Here is a 22,456-nt window from a genome sequence, read left to right on the forward strand (position 1 = left end):
CTTGGCTTCTGTCTTTCTTCCTTCTACTCCCTTCCCCTTTGTCTCCTTTCCAGGGCTGATAGGTAAATAAAACTGTGACCTTCAGGGTCTCAGAACTCATCAAGGAGTCATTGATCACATATCATGCAGTCAGTTGGGTAAAAATAGTGTTAGAGCAAACACTGCCTCATGTTTACATGTAAAGAAATTGGGCTGGAGGGGAATATATACCTGTTTGAAACCATGGGGGCATTTGCATAGGAACATCAAATTAAACATTTAGTTCCAGAACAATGGAGCTAAAATCTTCACTGTTTCCCATGCTTGCTTTTCTTTTTAATAAGAAGCATTACTTTTTGATGGTGTGTTTAAAATTGTAACTTCTGGAGACAAAGCCAACCCCTTCACTCTCCAAAGTACACTGCTGTCAAGCAGAGTTGTGACTTGAATGACACGTGCAGGGAACTGCAAGCCTGCTGAGGACTGTTTCTTATTATTGACCTTCATGCAGAAGGCCTTGGATAGTGGGAGGCAGTATAAAGGTCCTAAAAAAAGTTGAACATTCAGGTGGAAATGGGGAAGACAACTGTATGGCTTAAAACAAAAGCACACAGAAGAAACTGACTTTTTTTTAAAGTTGGTCTTATGATCATGTGGAGAGTGGGGAATGGAGCAGATGTCTCAGCTATTTGTGTACTGATATTTAACATTTTGCAGTTAATGTGGAGTGCTGCCAGCCAATTCAAAGTTGTATTGGTATTTTAAGGTGTATTCCCCCCCTTCCCCAGTCACCTTTTGTACTTTCCCTTGGCTAAATTCTGCCTTAGTTATACCTCAGATTCTACCCAAGTCATGTTTACTGTTTCCCAGGCTGGGAAAAGACCATCTAAAGACTGGCTTGGTTCTGTCCCCCATCCTTTTTTTCCTCTCTTAGAAAAGGTTAGAGTGCAAGGGAGTTTGCTATGGTCAGGTTGGTCTGCACAGCCTGTGGAGAGACTGACTGTGCCTAGTCGCACTTTCAAAATTTACACTTTATCTTTTTGTTTTTTTTAGGAAACTTTTTAGTCTATGGTATTGATGGAAAGTGTCCAAGTGCCAGTTGAATACCAAACCAATCCAGCTCTGCCTCCATGAGTTTGCAGTCACTGTTTCAGAGCTGCCAGTTCTCAAAGTTCATAATAAATGGCACTTGGCGATTGCCTTGTCTGCCTTTTGTGCTGGCCATAACCCCTCCTCAGCCTTAAATTCCCATGGGCAGGAAAGAAAGCAGATACGATAATAACAGTGCTGCTCTAGAAAGCTCAGAGCTGTGGTAGGAACAGACTCTAGTGATTCAAATGGAGACTGCGGAAGGGTTTGGGGAGAGATGGAACTCCCCTTGAGAGCTGTGCCAAACAGGTGTTTCTGCCTCTTCCTTGTCTTATGGCAGCCAGAGGTTCTGGGGTGGATGAATACAGAAGGGAGATTGACTTCAGCATTGCACAGAGGGCAGAATGGCTATGACAGCACTCCTCCCTCCTACTGCTTTATTAGCTTGTTAGTTAGCTCCCAGGCCTTCTTGGGGCTATTCGAGCAGAATTTAACAGCCATGTTGTGTCCCCCACTCTACAAAAGGAAGGGGGAGAGGGGAAAAGAGGCTCCCAGTTCCTGCTCTTCACATTATGCTGACAGAGCAGGGGAGGGCAGCAGATACCAGACTACAGATGATGTTGTGCTATGAAGTCGAATTTGGTGCAATGAAGCGGCCTGAAGAAGTCTTCTGATTGCTGTTTTATAAAGGAGGGAGTGTTGACCCACAGCTCAGTCAGAGATGGCAACATAAATACTGCAATTACTCTATTAGGCTCCAGAAAGCAGTTGTGACCCTAATGGGACCCTGGCATTAGAAGTGGTGTGTCTGCAAGCATATGCTTCATTAATATAGTTGTGTTTTTCCTTGGGTCCCTTCCAGCTCCCCCTCAGCATGGCATGTAAGCTTGAGCTGTTTCCCCACCTTCTGTCTGGCACTTGCATGAAAGAAAATTACTAGTACATATTAACTAGGTAAAAAACCCTATGACTTATAGAAAAGCAGTGTGAGCCCAATGACAGCAAATGCATGAGTTTTGGTTGCTGTTGGCCTCAGAGGAGCCAAGCAGTAGGTAATGTCTAGCCATTAGGACAAGCAGCACAACTGAATATCATGGAGGATCTTGATGCTGTCAGAGCTGTTTAGTGAAACTATCTGCCTCTTTCAATTACAGACATTTTTCTTCTCTTCCTTGTTTCTGGTGCTAACCTAGCAGAAGTGCTGGAAAGGAGGAATGTGCATTTGCTATTAATCTCAATCTAAATTGGGGATGCTTTGCTGAGGAGTTATCTACCTTGTGAATCCTACTTTTCTGGCAGATGCTTGTCAGGTGCTCAGTAACTAGTGTACTATGATTAAAGCTGAGCTAGTTCTCTAGTTCAGATCTGTGGCTCTCCAGCTGTTCCTAAACTCTGCTGATTGTGCTTTCCAGCATCTGTACAGAAGGCAGTGGTACTTGGCTATGCTAGAAGTGAGCAAGCAGGTATAAAGATCCATAACTATCCCTAAAGACAAAGCAATTGCTCTTACGCAAATTGCAACTGTAGATGGACTTGCAGAAATGCAAGTGGACAACAGGTGGAGCAAGTGCATTGTGGTAAGTATGTGTGGGAAACCGGGAACAATTCTACACCCCTGTGTGTGTATAGGGATAGCACCCCTGTGTGTGTATAGGGATAGCAAGGAGTAATCAACCTCTTCTGAAAGGCAGGACATTTTATCTCTGCCAGTGCTGCCCTATAGTTTAACGAGTGGTGCGAAGGTGATGTAGTTCTGGTGTGGAATAAATTGCAATTATTCTCTAGGTCGCTTGTACAGACTGGTGATTAGTCCTATTTTGGCTTGCATCAGCAGCTTCACTAGACTAGATAAATTCAACAGGAGCAAGATTGGCTATTTGCAGACAGATATTTAGTCTGAACCCCCTCTCACCCCCCCAAAAGCCAATGGTCCTGATCAGTGATAGCACATTAATAACTGTGTATCAGGAAAGGTCAGGGGAAAATCAATGTTGCACAAGAAAAGGAGCTCAGCAATAAGCAGATGCCAAATAAATTTAAAAAAATAATAAAAATTGGAGGGTGCCTTGGGTTTCAGGGATCTGATTTCAGATATTCTTGTACTAATTTTTCCAAAGGAGTGTGTATTCTTCTCCCTCCCCTATCAGAAGTTGTGGAGATTTTAGAAGCATTTTACATGCTTTCAAATTGAGCTTTAAGGTAGGCAGTCCAGAGCCCGCCCCCCCCCCCCCCCCCCCCCCCTTACGTGTATCTTGAAGAATGTTGACTGATGTGACTTATCCAAGCAGAGTGAGTCTGTAGGGGTAACTGATAGAAGAAGACTGCAGCAAAGCAAATTCCCAGTCTTGTACTGGAAGCCCCAGTATCATCGCGTTCCCTAACATGTTAGCGTGAAAAACCTTGTTAGTGATACAGCACTCATGAGCTTTGTTTTTGCACTTGCTGTATACTTCAACATATGCCTGTAAAGGAATGTTTTTTTAAGTACATACACGCAAATTTCTATTTTATGAAATATTGTGGGAACTGATACTCAATTTTTGTTGGGCAATAACAAAGCAGAAAAAACTTTAACAGGTCTAATTTTCCCAGATGAAAGCCTTAGGAGACCTACTGAAATGAAAAGTACTTTCTTTTAATACTGGAAATCTTATGTTCTGTGCTTTTTCTTCTATGTGGTTGGCTCAAGTGATTTCTATAGTCAGCAGCTAGGAATACCTTCCATGAAGCTGTAAATCCTTTACACGGGCTGCTGATAAGAGACTTCTGAGAACTATTATTTCATCACCTCATCTCAGTATTGGGGATAATTGAGGTACCTATACAGTGATTATTAGTAATATAAGGTCAAATATTCCTCTTCATTTTAAAACTGCATGCCTTCTCTTATTTATAGGTAAACTTTATTTGTTTCTCAGTGTCCCCTCACAGTTCATAATTTTAATTGTCCCTGATGCCAGACTGGGCTTGATCTGACCCTGATCCCATGCTGGTTTATATAGTAGGTGAACTACATTTTAATGTTAGGTAACATACATTGGCAATGTCAGATACAGTCAGACACATATGCAAATAATGATTACAAACCTGCATGGTTATTTTATTGCATATATAAATGGATAAATTGTTTTTTATTTTTCTTTTCTCTTAACTTTTCTAAAAGAATTGTAACTGTTTTGTTATTATCAGTCCTATGCTGTGAATGTCCTTGTTCATCCTGCAGTATTAAGTAGGTTTCATGTTAGTATATAAGTCTGAATTTCTCATTCTAAAGTACAGTATGCAAAGTAGAAAGTGAGATCACCACATCAGCACTTGTGATCTATAATCTTGGTTCATTTTGCTCAAGTTTGGAATTTGCCTGTAAAATGCTGAGAGGCTTTGGTGGTGAAGTTTGTATTTTTAGCTGAAAAAAAGTACAAATATATTTTGCACTTGAAATTGGGCAGAGTTTCTATTTAGTAGATCTTAGAACTGAAATTTCAGGCACATCAAGTATCCTCTTAATTTTTTACCTTCCCAAAAGTATCAGAATATATGATTGTAGGGGTTTGATTTGCTAAGAAAGGTGATCAAAAAATAATTTTGAGACTTTCCTCGGGGAATTAACTAGAATGTGTGATTTATCAATGCAATTTTTCTGCAGTGCAGGAATTCTGCATTTCAATTTTTCTTAAATTATGGACTCAGTAAGCTATGGCTCTAAGTGCAGCAAGTTAATTAAATTCTGCAAGCAAATTATCATTAGGAGGATAGGCTAGGGGTTTTGTTACTTCATTCAAAGTTAGGAGTTGTGCATTCAGTTTTGCCATAGGCACCTCATCACAGGCATGTCACTTATTTTTCCCATCTGTGAAATGGGGACCTCAGAACTTCATGGCCTTATACGGCTGTGCGCTTTCATTAGGAGCTGAGATGCTCCAATGTACGACAAGAGGGCTTGTTCAGTAGGATGTGGAAGTTCCAGCACAGGGTTTGCTTCAACAGTACAGCTCTTGCTTCAGTGCCTAAATGTGAGTGAAGCTCCTTTTGAAAATCTTTGTGAGCTTTTGACAGCACTTGCCTACAAGTGTTTAATAATGCCAGTGTTAAGATTTAAAAAACCCCCAAAAACAACAAACCAAAAAAACCCCTGAGAACCTAACAGTTTGGGGCAGAAGTCTCCTGTCATTTCCATGACTAGATGGGACTGTCGACATCTCTCTTCTCTATGATGGTTCACAAAGGTGTTGGTAAAATCAAAACTTACATTAAGTATAATACAGGCAGTTTTAGGCATATGCTTCAACTGCCAATATGAACAGGGTTCTCCGTGATGGGAGGAGTATTGTTGCCCTTCCTTTGGCTTTCAGTTCTCCTGGCAATGTTCTTGCAGTGGTTATTGTTGATGTGGAAGAAGTCTCAGCGATTCCCTCCCATTTTTGCAAAGGACAGCCTTGCAGTTCTCTTGAGTCAGCAGTCTTACTCGAGCAGACAGTATACTAAGCAGTGGTGGTTGTATTGCAGATATTTACTAGGGCAGATTCCTCTAGCTGCGTACCATCTTTGTACTGCCTTCGCACCTCAGACTGGGCTATTACTAAAGATGCTCATGAAAAAATAAATATTGGTGGTGTATAAAGAAAATATATTGGGTCCGTATCACCCTGGGGAAAATGTAAATACAGTTATTTCTGAAAAAGAAGCGTATGACCTTCAATATCAATGTTTTAATAAATTATTAACAAGCATAACTATAACAATGTTTAAGATTTTTCTGTGTGTCCCAAGTTTTTAATTTAGTGCCACTTGAACTTGCAGTATCTCTTATGGACACGATTTTCATGTCTTCTACATAGGACAGTAAGAAACTGATGCCTGCAGTTATTCCTTTCTCTCTTCCCAACTTCAATTTAACAGAAAAAAATAATAAAATGTGTTCAGCTAAGCTTAATACTTAATTGTCTTCAGAAATACAGATAAATCAGTTTGACTTCAAGAACCATAAGATCATAGACTTGTAGAAGGTTTGAAGGGAGCTCAAAAGATCATCTGTTCCAACCTTTCGTGGGAAAGGGAGCCTAGATGAGATTATCTTGCACCCTGTCCAACTGCATCTTGAAAACCTCCAGTGACGGGGACTCCACATGACCCTGAGGATATTGTTCCAGTGATCGTTCTCATTGTAAGAATTTTTTTTTTATTGAAATGAAACCTCTCCTGGTGCAACTTGCACCCATTGCCCCTTGTCCTCTCTACGTGGCTCCTTGTGAAGTTGGAGCCTCAGTCTTCTCAGTCTTCTTTGTAGTTACCCTTTAAGTACTGTGGAATACTATGATGAAGTTCCCCCTGAGCCTTCTCTTCTCCAGGGAGAAAAGACCCAGCTCCTCCAGTCTTTCTTCATAGGGCAGCCTCTGCAGCCCTCTGATCATCTTCATGACCCCCCTGCTTTGGGACCCTCTCCAGTCTGTCTGCATCTTTCTTGAATTGTGAGGACCAGATGGACACAGCACTCCAGATGAGGCCTGACAAGTACCAAGCAGAGGATGGTGATCACATCTCTGGCTCTGCTAATAATGCCCCTGTGGATGCAGCCCAGGATCCAGTTTGCCTTTGCTGCAGTGGCACACTGCTGACTCGTGTTCAGCTGCTTGTCCACCAGGACCCCCAGGTCCCTTTCAGCAAGGCTGCTCCCTAGCCACACAGGTCCCAGCCTGTACTGGGCTCTTTGGTTATGTCATCCCAGGTGCAGGACTTTGCACTTGTCTTTGTTAAACTTCGTACAGTTCTTGCTAGCCCACTCTTCCAGCCTGTCCAGGTCTCTCTGTAAGATGGCTGTCCCTTCTGACATGTTCACCTCACCACCCTGTTTGGTGTCATCAGCAAACTTGGTCAAGGTGCTTTCAGTCGCATCGTCCAGACTGTTTATGAAGATGTTAAATAGCGTGGGGCTCAGTATCAATACCTGGGAGACCCTGCTTGTGACAGGCTGCCAGTCTGAGTGAAAACCATTGATCATCACCCTCCAACTGTGGCCTGTGGGCCATTTTCCTGCCCATCTTGCAGGCCACCTGTCCCATCTGTATCTTGCCAGGTTGTCCAGAAGAAGGTTGTGGAAACAGTGTTGAATGCTTTGCTGCAGTCCAGTGAAACAATGTCCACTGCTCAAGATCTAAGTCTGGATTCCAACCTGGCTTTAACAAATATTCCAGAAAGTGCCATTGATTCTTTTAATAGATACATCAAGCTGCTTTGAAATGATGGTGTCTTATGCCTCAGACTTGCAATAAAAACAAAAAATAAAACCCAACTAATTATCCTGTAAATCCATTTTATGTATATGCTCAGTACCTCCTGTTATGGCTAGTCTTCTGCTATTGACTAATTCTAATCTGAAATTGCTGCGATTAGGCCTACAACATGCAAATTCTCCCTGTGGTGCAAATCTGCAGGAGGGCAAACTGGGTAGCAGTGGAAATTACTGTATAAGCTCCATCCCAAGTTTAAGTGGACCATTTTGCTTGTTAGCATAGTAGCAAAAGGTAAGTATCACCACTCTGTGTTTGATAGTGTGTCTGTCATTTGCTATATTCAATAGATCAGCAGTAGAGTGAAGTTGTTAGGGTTTTCCACATGAGGAGATACCCCCAAAGTACTTCATCTCCTATCTTCTTCTAGTTCCTTATTTAGCTTCTCTGCCCTTCCCCTCTGCCACCTTAGAACTCAAATTCCAGAGGAGCTTGGATTTTGGTGATGATTTCTCAGCTTAAAAAGCATTAATCAGACTTGGTCAGAATCTACCTGAAACACTGACATCTTTGTTCAGAACAGGACATAAATGAAAGAACACACACCAGCAAGCGCCAAAACCATTTCCAAAAAAAGCTGCTGTCTTATGCAATAGAGAAACAAATGCCAGTTGGCTGAAAACTCACATGGTCCTTCATGTTTGTTTGAGGAGAATAGTCGCCACCTGGTGCTTGGTGATGGCTTTGGCTACTGTGTTACTTGCATCTTTGCAGGCTTGTGGTTCCACCCCATCCCCTGATGTGGCCCTGCCCTGAACTTCTACATCCAACCTACATAGTGCCTTCTCCAGCAGCTCCCATGCAGCATACCTCCATAATACCTTCCTCAACAGTGTGCACCAGTAGTTTCAGAGCTGCTTATAAGAGGTGCTTAGATGGGAGGAGACAGGATGGAGTGTGGAATAGGTCTGAAAGGGACATGTATCCAAAAAAGCCTAAGAAACGCTGTGCCGAGGTATGGATTTCCAGCTGGATCACATTTTATGTTTTACAGTCCTGTCTGCATTCCTGTGATGCACAGGGGAAAATGAGGATTTTTATATTTTAACTGGAAAAAGCCACCCACATGAGAGAAACATTAAGCGACCCATTTTCCTCTTAATTTTTCTCTCTGTTCTTTCTGTTACTCCAGTGAAACTCTCTCTCTCCCACAAGCAGTCGTTTATGCACAGCAGTTTTTCATAGCTGACAGTGGAACTACTTGCATAGTGTGACCAACTGGATGTAGTAGGAGGGTGCTATGACCTGATGGGCTGTTGTAGTGTTTGTTGTGCGTGGGCTCAGCAAAAGACAAATGTTTTTTTACTGCTATGGCTTGCCAAAGACTTCAGTTTGTGCCTCCACCACCGCTGGTGAGATTTGTGGTTGTTCATCACCTCATGGATCAGGTCTTTTGTTAATGATGTCCCTAAAAATGTGTCATACTTATATCACTTGATAGACCCCTTCAGGGTCCAAGGGTAGTGTGCCAGGAATGAAGAAGAATTGGTTGAGTTAATGAAGGGAAAAATCGATTGCAGAAATATTAGTGGTGCTACATTAGATACGCCTGTACTCCCAGAAGGATAAGCTAAGGGTTGTCAAAACACTGCAATCTGTTTTCCAGTTTTATGTAGCTTTGCATTTGGTTTTCATGGAGATGAGGAAAAAGGTTTTACAAAGCCTTGTTGTTTGGTCTTGGTTCAAAAGGTGCTTAATAGGTTTGCCTCCAATGTCCCTATTTTTAAGCATTACACACAATGATTTCCCCTGAACTCAGCATTTCTGAAAAACCAGGTCACCTGAAGAGTTGTCTAACTGGATGCAGAGTGTGAATACGTGATCTTGTGCAGCTCTCCCAGACAGCGTGGGGGAAGGATGAGGTGAGGAAGCGCCTTTGTCGTGCAGGTCCAGTTGCTAGACAAGTGCTTAGCCCTCACGTGTTTAATGTGTCCACTGATGACAACAGAACTCCCGACTGAAAACACGATAGTGGATCTAGCTCTTTGCACTCACGTTTTGCTGTGTTCACCTTGGTTGTTACTATACCATGGGATCCCGATCCTTGTTTTCCGTGCAGTAAATGGTGGAAGTTGTGCTGACTGCAGAGGGAGAGGACCAGGCCCTCCACAGACTCTTTTCCCCCTGGATGTAGAAATAAAGCAGCAGACTTTGAAATGCAACCTTCATATCTTGTCAGCATATTTCTTTCTAGATTCCTGGGAAGGCCCTTAAAGACAGCAGCCTTGGTGGATAGACAGGAAGAGGGCTAGACATTGCAAAGCATGAATAATCCTAAATTCTAGCCTGGTCATTCACCTAATGGAGCTCTGAGTAATAAAATGAGGTTTCTGAGAAAGCTTGAGATTTCTGCTCCACCTTCTGTTTACAACAGTTTAGTGCATTTTGGTTTTGCGTGTGCTTAAAAGAGTAATTTGTTTTTAAAATGGAGTTCCCTGCCACTTCACCCACACGCACGTCCCCCCAGCACCCCAACTGCCGCCGTAGCCTTTGCTTTCTTTGTGAAAGCACGTGCCACCCTGTGGTCATGTCAACAGCTACCCATTCTGCAGACATACTGCTACTCAGAGTGAGCAAAAAGAGGTTTTGCATGGGCCTCTGTAAATGAGTGGATGGCACAAGAAACAGCTTTGTGGTACTGAGTGGCACAGGAGCACGGAGAGAACTGATCTCCACATTTCCCACCTCTGCTACCACAATCACAGTCTCCCTGTTGCAGCAGTGTGGGCGCCAGTTCTGGTAGTAGAGATCCCTGAGAACAGACCCCTTCCATTGCTTGCAGCACTCCGGCACAGAGCAATGTTTTTTTGCATAGTTATAAGCTGTGGGCAGTGATCCTTTCTAGGAGGACTACTTCTGAGGCAGGAGTAAGAGAAACCAGGAGCCACGATGAAGAATTCTGTATATCTTTACTGTATTCATGCCTTCTCTTGTTCTTACTACAAGAACTGTTATAAGCATTTACAACCTAAAAATTGTAGAGAGCTTTAGAAGTCTTTGGTGGCAATTTGCATTGCATTAGTAGAATCATGCTGTAGGTGCCAGCCAGTATCTCTTCAAGAATTCATTCGTATAAGTAAATGAATGTCCAAAACCAGCCTGCAATAGCCCAGTCTGACCACTTCCAGCTCTGCAACAGGCATGAAAATCATTCTTATAAGTCTTTGTAATGCTGTTGCAAATGGCCAGGGACTTTTTCAAGTTATATTTAAACCACCATGATACAAAGTTAGATCTGGAGGAAGAGTTCCTGCCTGTTGTGATGCAGCACTTCAGGGTGTGTTCCTGATAACACTGTTTTCTTTACCAAGGGGGACTGATGGGACAGGCTTTACCTCACCTCCTTGTACATGTCTGCAGTATAAATATCCCCACTTGACCGAGGCTCTCCCTTAACTCCTTTTAATGACAAGAGAGAGTAACAGGCCTTGTTAGGATGTGAGTCATCAGACCTATTTTAGACATTTCATTTAGGTGAGATTAATGGTGGCTTCCCACTATTTGCTTCTCTCCTGTGACTCAGGGAGCTCCAGTGTGACTAGATCTGATTTAGTATGTGTTTTACAGAAGCCTGTATCAGGCAGGGCGACACCTCTGTGCAGATTAGACCCAGTTTCTTAGCTGCAGAGTTGATTTTGATAGGTAATACATATAACATGCAAACAAAACCATGGATGGGTATCTTTATGCTCTGTTTTGTCATCTGCCCCAAAGCTGGATTTTGCTGTCCATAAAGACGATGACCCAGCAAACTTGGTCTTATGTGCGACTACAGCTTCTCTTCCACCCCATCCAGGGCCACGGGGCTGGCTTCCAGCACACCTCACAGGTTCATACACTGCCCAAAACCACCCTGAGGGGATGTCTGGTGACTGCTGTTCTGTGCTTGCTCCTCATCTGCAGTGCGGGCAAACCCACAGTTTGTCAAAAGACATCGTGGGGATGTGATACTCCTGGTTTCAAGCCGTGATTGCACAAGTCAGAAGAATTACATTAGGGTAAATGCAGTGTGACTCAGGAGAGAAACAGATCCACATTATTTTCTTAGAAAGTCAAATGTTTTGTAGGACTTTAGTTTTCATCTGCTGTAGTCTCCAGCAGGTCCTCCTGGGGAGATGGGTCAAGGTGGAGGGAACTAAGCTCTTTTCTCTCATTATTGGACTGTTAAATATTTTACAGAATTCTGGTGTTGAAAGCTGCAATCTGAACAGTTGAGGAAAAGTTCAGACCTGCATACTTAGCTTCCAGAAAATGCCCACATGAATTTTTCTGATTAAAGTGGAGCAACCACAAGGGAAATTCTCAGGACAGACAATTTCAAATTCTAAATAGAAATATAACAGGAAATAGAAGTAAAAAGGAAAGACGTATGACCCATACCCATAAAGAATCATTTGACCAGTGTCTAGATTTCAGCTGCATAACAAATCTAGCCAAACCACCAAGAATATGTATTTGCTATGCTTTTTCAGTTATGTTTCTCAAGCTCAAATGACTTGAAGTAAATAAAACTGACTCAGGAAATTAGTGTATTAAGGTTTTCATTGATGTAATTGTAAACATATTTTACAGTATTAACATCAGCATCCAATCATTACTTTACAGTCAGTATAATTGGATGCATCTGATAATTAAAGGCTCAATCCTGATCCCGTTGATCCTTTTAGAACTGCTTCCTTCACGCTGCTGAGCCTGTCAGTGGCTGTTTGTATTTGGTGTGTATGTACAGGTAAGAGAAATTTCAAATGATGAAAGCTCCCATCCTCCTGACAGCAATGTCCCAATTGTCTCTTCAGTGATTTTGTTTTTGGGAGACACCTGATGCCTATTTGACGTTAATGAGCAAACATTCACAAACTGTCCTGTTTCAATCCTTGACATGATATTACAAGTAATTTCCTACAAGTTGGAGGTGAGTCTTCAGTGTTGGGCCACTAATACTCTGGATCTTTTGAGTTCACAAAACCTGTATGGCAATACTGCCACGTGCACAGCACCACTAAATGGCTTAGCTCTATTTGTAAGCCTGAGAGAACAAATAATACAATTGCAACCTTACAGTCTATTAGGCTTTCTTCTCAGATTAGTATTTCCAGACATTCAGTGCTAGAAAATTTTTGAAATTAAAATTCTAGTCTATAGTATGTGAGTGCACACATATATATAAATATACACTGTCTTATATGTGACAGTATAACAGTAATTGTAGTGAAAAATCATACATCCTGAGTACACTATTGTCACTCTATTAAAATTGCCTGTTTTGGGGTGTTTGCAGATAGTGGCTTGATGTTCTTTCAAGCGAAAAAAGACTTAACTTTCTTTTTTTTAAAAAAAACCCAAAGCTTTTTAATACTTTCCATCTCCCTACCCCAATAACCAGAGACAAACTGGATTTCCTAAAACTCAAAGGATTCTTTTTTTTCCCCTCTGGGCTAAGAACAAGAATGAAAACTGTCAAAGATGCATATATGTAACAGCATACACATTTTTACATTTTTTATACAAGAAACTTCATTCAGCCATTCAGGGTTTCTAAGGGGCTGTACCATGCCAGCTGTAGCAGTAACACCAGTTGCTTCCCCTCCCTGAGCATTATCCCATCACTTTTGGGGTGGAGAAGCAGGGAGCAGAGCTGGATCTCTGCTGTTGTGAGAAACAGCTGGCAGAAGCCCCTTGAGCATTAACACTTGCTTGCTTTGCCCTTGAGCTCAAATAACTGTTTTATTGGTCTTCCAGGCAAGCTGTGAGTCCTATTTGTTTCTCCAATGTGGAGGGAATGAGAAGACCCTTAAAAAGTCTTGCATGTGTTTTTTGCTGCTGCTTTCGCTGTGTGCCTGAAGGGGCTGGGATGCTTCCAGGAGTGGCGAGTTCCTGTGTGTACATGGGAACAAGCTGAAGAGTGCCTGCAGCAAGGTGGGATGATTTATTTCTTGTAGTTTTTCAATAGAGCTAGATAAATACAGATAGAAAGCAACTGAGCAAGTTATTCTCTAAGTGCCTCCTGGCCAGGTGGAGTGAGCTAAATAACACAAACACTTCTTTGAGCAGCAGAATGGAAGACAGATGGTTCTATAGGGAGTCAACCGCATCTTTCTTGCTTGACATCTTTTGCTATGATTTGCTAAGATATTCTCTGCTTTCTAAATATGTTGTAAGAATTCCTCTCCTGAGTTGGTCTCTTTTCCGTACTCCTCCCATGGAGTATTTACACAGGTGTTTGGGGGCTGCTTCATTCAAAGTTAGAGATTAAGATCACAGCTAATTAGGCCTAACTTGTGAATCGTCCACCCTTGCAGGAACTGAGTTCAGTTCTGCAAGGGGGTTCAAAATGTATCAGAGACACAGGCGCGGTACATGACTGCCAATCCTGTTTTCTGCATAAAACGAGGCAAAAAATTAGTGGGTGGAGATAGAAAGCTTTTCCCCAAAGACCATAAGATACTGAACATACATACCTCTTCCCCATGTACTACCCTAAAGGCAGTATAAAGTTTGCCAGTGAGAATCCAAGCAAACATGAGTCGGAAACCTCGTCTCATTATGTGTACAGATACTTACTGAGATAAAAGAGATCATAAAGCAGTTTGAGGTCTGCAAGCTGCATGCTGCTGCAGAAAGAGCAATCCTCCTACCATCTCCTCTGTGACTTGGAAGTCTCCCATCTAACCCTGCAACAAGCCTAGCTGTGCTTAGCTCTTTAGAAAGCAGGCAGGAGCAAGCGTATTTCAAAAAACCAGCATGTGCTACTATTGTGAAGAGTTGCTTGAGGTTTTTTTCCCCTTAGAGCATTTCAGAAGACAAAAGTGTTTTTTCATGGATAAAAAAAAATGAAATGAGAAACCACAACTTTGGGGTACAAATATTTTGTTTATAAAAACTGGAAATGATTTTGGGAAGTGGTTTTTAAAGATTCTTTTTTAATAGAAAATGGTTTTAAGAAAACAGGAGAAAATTCAGTTTTAAGTCCGGGCTTCTTTGTCCGAAAGGAAGACATTTTGTGAGGGGAAAAAAGGGGGGGGAAAAGCCGCTTTTGTGATCTTCTACAAAAATATTTGGCATTTTTTGAACATTTCTATGTCTGTCTTTGCATCTCACTCTGCCTCTTAATTGTCATAACTTAGTCTTCCCAAGATGCAATGTTATTTATCAAGGAATTTTGCTAAATACGTCATACTCTCAAAGAAAGGTGGCAAAGAGGAAGGTTCCTGTTGCAAGACAGCATTCCTGGGGGCAAGTCACCCTGCTAAAGCTCTCTGCAAAGCAGATAAATATGTTATAGGAGAGCTTCATCCCACAAAGAATGTTTGCAGTGAGTTGTCTTTTCCTTTCTTACAAGTACAGTGTCTACCTCATCTTGCCAAATCATTGTTCTCAAGTCAACTGCTTTCCATGTTGAGAAACTGCATATCTCTGTGTCAAATTGCAGCTCTCCAAAGACAGCTGAAAGTTCAGGATGGTACTGGGTTGTGGGGTAGAATAAGTTGCTGATTCCGCACATGTGTATGGTTGGGCAGAAAGGTGACTTTTTCTCCTTATGTTTCACCAAAGACGCACTCTAATTCTGTGTTGTCAAATACTGGGAGAAATGATCCTTAGTGTATGATTTTTTTTTAACATGAGACAGTCTCTGTAGGCATTTATGGCTTTCTGTGCTAGTAGATTTGATTACTACTTGTCTTGTCCTTTCTTTTAGTGGCAGACATAGGCAGCAGAAGCTGACGACAGGGCCAATAATTAAGGTTGCCTAACATTTTAAAAAAAATCATTAGGCTTGTCTAGATCCTATTTTCATGTGTTAATATTTTAGCTAAACTTCAGCCCTGCAGAATGATATTTTCTGCACCAGAAGTTTTCCTCAGAATGGAGTGTCAAAAGCCAAATCACAAAGGGCTCCAGTTAGGAAATAAACTATTTTTGCCGCTGTGAAGTCTCAGGGAGGAGAGGATGCAGTTTGCCCTGACGGTGGAGGGCCTGGGAGGAAGGTGGCAGCAGGGTCAGCAGAAGGGTGACAGTTAATGACAGAGAGCGAGGTGACAACTGAACTGTAACTGAGGCAGAGAAAGCGGGGCTAGAGGAGCCGGCACAGATCCTGAGGCTCGGCATTTCTTTTCTGTTGGCCAACAAATGGCTCTAAAGTGGGTTTTGTCCTTCCCTTGGATGTGGTCCATGTCGCCTGCTTGCTGTCGGCACAGAGCGTGGCAGTCCGAGGTGTGCCACGGCACCGAGGGCTTTCTCAAGGCATGGCCTAGGGTGTCTGTGTTGGTCTGACGGGAGACTTGAATGGAGATGCCTGTAAATCCCATGTGTCCTTGTGACAGGTGATATATCGGCCTGCATCTGTCATTTATCAGCTCTCCATGGGCATAGGAAGCTGATATGGGAGGTACGTGATTATGAGTGAGCTCTGAAGCCCAGGGTCTTCTTACAGATATCTGTGCCTATAAAACATAGGGCTCATGCCTCCCCATGCAGAGCAGGCGGGTTGCTTCAGGGCCAGCGCTCTGACGGTGTCTCTGACAGTAGGTGACGTGGTCAAGCAATGAGTTTGTTCTTGGATGTAGCCTTGGGACTGCTCTCATGCAGCGGTGTCGATGCGCCCTCGGACAATAAAGGGCAGCTACTTTGTTAGCTTGTGTGGTGAGTGTCTGTGTGTGCTGGTTTTGGCTGGGATAGAGTTAATGTTCTTCACAGTAGCTAGTATGGGGCTATGTTTTGGATTTGTGCTGAAAACAGTGTGAATAACACAGGCACATTTTAGTTGTTGCTGAGCAGTGCTCACACCGAGCCAAGGGCTTTTCTGCTCCTCACCCCACCCCACCAGCGAGGAGGCTGGGGGGGCACAAGGAGTTGGAGGGGACACAGCCGGGACAGCTGACCCCAACTGACCCAAGGGATATTCCAGACCATAGGACGTCATGCTCGGCAATAAAACTAGGCGGAGGTTGGCCAGGGGGCTGCTGCTTGGGGACTGGCTGGGCATCGGTCAGTTGGTGGTGAGCAATTGTTTTCATTTGCATCACTTGTCTTTCTTAGGTTTGATTTCTTTCTCTGTTGTTTATTTTTTTTAAATTTTTTTTCAAATTTTCCTTTTCATTACAATTTATTATTATTATTTTATTTTATTTCAATTATTAACCTGTTTTTTATCTCAACCCACCGGTTTTCTCACTTTTACCATTCTGATTCTCTCTCCCTGTCCTGCTGGGGCAGGGAGTGAGCAAGCGGCTGTGTAGTGTTTAGTTGCCAGCTGGAGTTAAATCATGACAGTCCTTTTTAGCGCCCAACATGGGGCTCAAAGGGTTTGAGATAATAACAGATTGACCAGAGCATATTAGAAGGGATTTATATCTCTTAACAGTTGCAGGTCACAATACTGATTCATCTGTTTTCAATATTAGTTTATCTGATCTGTGCCGTGCTGGTTTTTTTGCTGTACATCTTAAAGATTGGTGTTGGCTTTTGCAGTTTGCTGTGCTGTGTAGTGATTAGTTATGTTTTGCCTGGGAGATTTGTTATTAAAACACTGACCTTGAGCTTAATATGGTATTTGGGCTCTGTACTGAAGCCATTATTGTACTTCAGGTGCCATCTCATGGAGACAATTAACAATTATACTTCTTCCTCTGAGAGGTTTTTTTGTGGAGGAAATACAGAAATTCTGTATTGGTGGTGACAATATCACACAGATTGAGACCCCCTGGTTCCCATCCGTAAGCTGATCTGGCAACTGGAAAGTCGAGGAGCGATCAGTAAGACTCATTCACCCTTTAATAGTCCCATATGGCCAGTGCAAAAATCTAAGGGAGTGGAAGCTAACGGTGGACTATCGAGGCCTGAAGGAAGTCACACCTCCGCTGAGTGCTGCTGTACCAGACATGCTAAAAATCCAGTATGAACTGGAGTCAAAGGCAGCTGAGTGGTATGCAACAATTGATATCGCCAACATGTTTTCTTGATCCCTTTGGCAGCAGAGTGCAGGCACAGTTTACTTTCACGTGGAGGGGTATCCAGTACACCTGGAATCGACCGCCCCAGGGGTGGAAACACGGCCCCACTATTTGCCGTGGAATGATACAGACTGCACTGGAACAAGGTGAAGTTCCTGAACACCTGCAGTATATTGATGACATCATTGTGCGGGGCAACACAGCAGAGGAAGTGTTTGGGAAGTGGAGAAGAATAATCCAGTTTCTTTTGAAAGCTGGTTTTGCTATAAAACTAAGTAAGGTCAAAGGACCTGCACATGAAATCCAGTTTTTAGAAATAAAATGGCAAGATGGGTGTTGTCATATCCCAGTGGATGTTATCAATAAAATAACAGCTATGTCTCCACCAACTAACAAAAAAGAAACACAAACTTTCTTGGGTGTCGTGCATTTTTGGCAAATGCGTATTCCAGGTTATAGTCTGATCTTAAGCCCTCTCTATCGAGTGATCTGGAAGAAGAGCGACTTTGAATGGGGCCCTGAGCAACAACAAGCCTTTGAACAAATTAAATGGGAGTAGTTTGTGCAGTAGCACTTGGGCCAATCTGGACAGGACAAGATGTGAAAAACGTGCTTTAAACCTCAGCCAGGGATACTGGCCCCACCTGGAGCCTCTGGCAGAAAGCGCCTGGAGAGACTCGAGGTTGACCTTGAGGGTTTTGGAGCTTGGAATATAGAGGATTGGAAGCCCGTTACACTCCATCTGAAAAATGAAATATTAGCAGCATATGAAGGAATTTGAGCCATTTCAGAAGTAGTTGGTACTGAAGCACAGCTCCTTTTGGCACCTCAATTGCCAGTGCTGGGCTGAATGTTCACAGAGAGGGTCCCCTCTATGCATCATGCAACTGACGCTACATGGAGTAAGTGGGTCGCACTGATAACGCAAAGGGCTCAAATGGGAAACCCTGACGGCCTGGGAATCCTGGAAGTGATCATGGACTGGCCAGAGGGCCGAAACTTTGGGGTGTTGCCAGAGGAGATGACCTGTGCTGAAGAGGCCCCAGTGTATAATAAATTGCCAGAAAATGAAAAGCAATATGCCCTGTTTACAGATGGATCCTGTCATATTATGGGAAAACATCGAAGGTGGAAAGCCACTGTGTGGAGTCCTACACGACAAGTCACAGAAACTGCTGAAGGAGAAGGTGAATTGAGTCAGTTTGCAGAAGTGAAAGCCATCCAGCTGGCTTTAGATATTGTGGAATGAGAAAAATGACAGGTTCTCTATCTCTATGCTGACTCATGGATGGTGGCAAATGCCCTGTGGAGGTGGCTCCAGCAATGGAAGTAGAGCAACTGGTAGCGCAGAGGTAAACCCATCTGGGCTGCTGAATTATGGCAAGATATTGCTGCTTGGGTAGAGAACCTGATTGTAAAAGTATGTCATGTAGATGCTCACATAGCCAAGAGCTGGGCCACTGAAGAACATCAAAACAATGAGCAGGTAGACCAGGCTGCTAGAATTCAAGTGGCTCAGATATATCTGGACTGGGAACATAAGAGTGAGCTATTTATAGCTCAATGGGCCCATGACACATCAGGATATTTAGGAAGGGATGCAACATACACACGGGCTCGTGATTGAGGGGGTGGACTTGACTATTGATGCCATTGCACAGGTTATCCATGAAGGTAGAATGTGTGCCATAGTCGAACAAGGCAAGCAGTTAAAGCCTTTTTGGTATAGAGGGTGATGGCTGAAATATCAATATGGGGAAGCCTGGCAGATTGATTATATCACACTACCACAACCCCCCCCCAGCAAGCACCATGTGCTTACGATGGTGGAATTGATTACTGGATGATTGGAAACATACCGTGTGACCCATGCCACTGCCCGGAATACTATCTTGGGCCTTGAAAAGCAAGTTTTATGGCAACACGGTACCCCTGAAAGAATTGAATCAGACAATGACACTCGTTTCTGAAACAACCTCATGAACACCTGGGCCAAGGATCATGGCACTGAGTGGGTGTATCACATCCCCTGTCATGCACCAGCCTCTGGGAGGATTGAACAATACAATGGACTGTTAAAAACTACATTGAGAGCAATGGGTGCTGGGACATTCAAGCATTAGGATACACATTTAGCAGCAACCACTTGGCTAGTTAACACTAGAGGATCTGCCAGTTGACCTGGCCCTGCCCAGTCAAAACCTCTGTGCACTGTGGAAGGAGGTAAGATCTTTATGGTATATATGAAGAACTGGTTGGGAACAGTCTGGGTTATTACTTCCTCAGGAAAGGGTAAAGCTATTCATGGGATTGTTTTTGCTCAAGGACCTAGGTGCCCTTGGTGGGTAATGCAAAAGGATGGGGTTAGTCCAATGTATACCTCAAGGTGATTTAATCCTGGGTGAAAATAATACATGATTTCAGTTGTATGGTGGCAGTATTACATGATGCTGTAGGTCACCACTGCTGTGACTGCCATACATCAAAGGTACTACAGCAGAAACCTCTTTCTGTTGCCAAGCTAAAAGCAAGAGGAGGAATTCATTGCAGTGTTAAAACTTAAGGCCTAGTCCAACGGGACCAGGGGCTGGGAATGTAATGGATATACCTTTAAATTGTTGTAACCCATTATTTGAGTTGTATGTTACAGGAATTACCATAGCAGGAACCACCTGAACCAATGGAGGACAAGCCTTACAAGAAGCAGTGCAAGTGCAGCAGTGACCCGACCTGAGCTGGCTTTGGTGCCCGATAACTCCGCGCAACACACCACCTCTCCTGTCCTGAGTGACCACCCTAACAGGTGGAGCCCAAAGCCATGGACTAAATGAACTCAGTGGACATTTTGTGGACATTTTATAGGGGTGGTCCACAGACTAAGGGAATGATATCTGTGTATTATATCAAAGGATGGGAAGAGGGGGGGTTGGTTAATGAGGATGTATTAGATAATGTGGGAACTGAGCATGACGTAAACGGTATGGAATAAAGGGTGGAGAATGTGCCAGTTTTGACTGGGATAGAGTTAATTTTCTTCATAGTATCTGGTAAGGGACTATGTTTTGGATTTGTGCTGAAAACAGTGTTGATAACACAGGGATGTTTTAGTTGTTGCTGAGCAGTGCTCACACCGAGCCAAGGCCTTTTCTGCTCCTCACCCCACCAGCGAGGAGGCTGGGGGGGCACAAGGAGTTGGAGGGGACACAGCCGGGACAGCTGACCCCGACTGACCCAAGGGATACCCCAGACCATAGGACGTCATGCTCAGCAATAAAACTGGGGGGAGGTTGGCTGAGGGGCCACTGCTTCGGGACTGGCTGGGCATTGGTTGCTTGGTGGTGAGCAATTGTTTTCATTTGCATCACTTGTCTTTCCTGGGTTTTATTTCTCTCTCTCTGTTATTTTAAATTTTTTAAAAATTATTTTCCTTTTCATTACAATTTATTATTATTATTTTATTTTATTTCAATTATTAAACTCTTTTTATCTCAACCCATGAGTTTTCTCACTTTTATCCTTCCAATTCTCTCCTCCCATCTCACTGACCGGGTGTGACTGAGCAGCTGTGTGGTGTTTAGTTGCTGTCTGGGGTTAAACCATGACACTTTGCCATAGGTCTAACACTGCGGGAAAACAGGAATAAGTGGCTTTAACTGCCTACGCTAACCTGCAGCTGCCAGGCAACCTGCAGAAAATTTCACTCCAGCATCTGTAGCTCCTATCCCAAGAGACACTGCACTCCTCCAGCTTTCTTACCTAGCTCTGAACTGATGTTAATCCATGCTAGACCCTCTTGTGCTGGTAATACCCAGGAGGACTTTTATTAATGACTGAGAATGGCATTTATTCCTGCAAGGGAGAATGAGCAATGGCTACATAGAGGTGCCTTTCATGCTTTCAAGCCAAAAACCAAGGCAGCTTCCTGCCATGGGGTTGCAGAATGTGAGGTGTCCCTGTACCACTAATAACTTAAAGGGAGAAAGCCCTGCACAGCGCACTGCTCTGAAGAAAAGTGCTTTTACCACTGAAAATTACTGTTCCTCGGGAAACAAAGACAGTAGGAGAGTGTGGTTTGTGAAGGTCACCTGAAGCTCCCAATAACAGCATTCTTGAGAGTAGGAACTAAGAAAGAAATGGGTGGCAGAAGCCCTTCTCAATTTGAAGAGCTTCACTATATCAGTACTACCCAGGGGACTCCCCCTAATTTTCGAGTATTGCTCAGCTACTTAAGCGTGACACTGACATTGCTGGCATAAGCCTAAAAGACAAGAACTCTGTCCGTGGTTTTCTGAGGCTTGCAAATGAAGTTGCGCTGTCCCAGTTCTGAGGCACATTATAGTACTTTGGCATACCTTCTACTATCTAGATACTCTTGCTCCATCTAGTGAGTAAATTTATTGCTCATCCTGGCTTAGTTTTGGCTGTGGAGAGGGCCTGGGGAAAAGTAACATAATTTATGAATTTGACCTATGCAAAGACGGGAATTACCCGGGAAGATTCTAGGTTTGGTTTTGTTGGAAGAGTAAGAATGACAGTGATTTTAGCTTACAGCTGCTCATTGACATGTCTTTCAAATTATTTTTAAAAGAGTTGAGGGTTTTTTTTAATGAACTTTCCCATGAAAATCTATTTGTGTTTATATTCAGTGGGTGGATTTACTTGTTATGTGAATCAAATTGGGGGGAAGAGATAAAATGAAAAAAGTTGATTAAGTACTTTAACTGTATCTGTTACAACCCATCTTTACTGTTCTTGTTCAGCAGCCAAATGCATTCCTCTTTTATAAAAGAAGGAACACAAGGGCACCAGCTAACAGATCTTTAATGCAATAAAGCCGTCTCTGAGGCCTATGTGAGGGGCCACATCCTGCTGGGCACTGATGAGAGAAGAGCAGAGAGCGGGTATGCCAGGACCCTCTCTGGAGCCTGCTGAACCCCTGTTAAGCTCAGAGAGGTCAGGATTTGCCCCTCCCTTCTTCCATCCTGCCTTGTCTTTCTACTTCTAAGACCATCTTGTCTGACCCTTGCCAGACACATCTCATGGCATATTCCCCCCTTTCTTTTTCCCTTTCTCTTTTCAAAATACATTCATTAAAACTGTGAGTGGAAAGCAGAAAGAAGGGGGGAAAAAAGACACCATGGTATTTTTTTC

The 22,456-nt window shown here is 43.1% G+C and overlaps 1 long non-coding RNA gene across 1 annotated transcript; it reads left to right on the forward strand.

Moving 5' to 3' along the window:
- Positions 1-11,754: 11,754 nt before the first annotated feature.
- LOC142041970 (uncharacterized) lies at positions 11,755-20,797 on the forward strand. Its single transcript, XR_012653591.1, has 2 exons — positions 11,755-19,528; positions 19,956-20,797. It is a non-coding gene; the product is annotated as an uncharacterized LOC142041970 (long non-coding RNA).
- Positions 20,798-22,456: the final 1,659 nt, after the last annotated feature.

This window comes from Buteo buteo, chromosome 19 (genome assembly GCF_964188355.1).
Source record: "Buteo buteo chromosome 19, bButBut1.hap1.1, whole genome shotgun sequence".
NCBI lineage: Eukaryota > Metazoa > Chordata > Aves > Accipitriformes > Accipitridae > Buteo > Buteo buteo.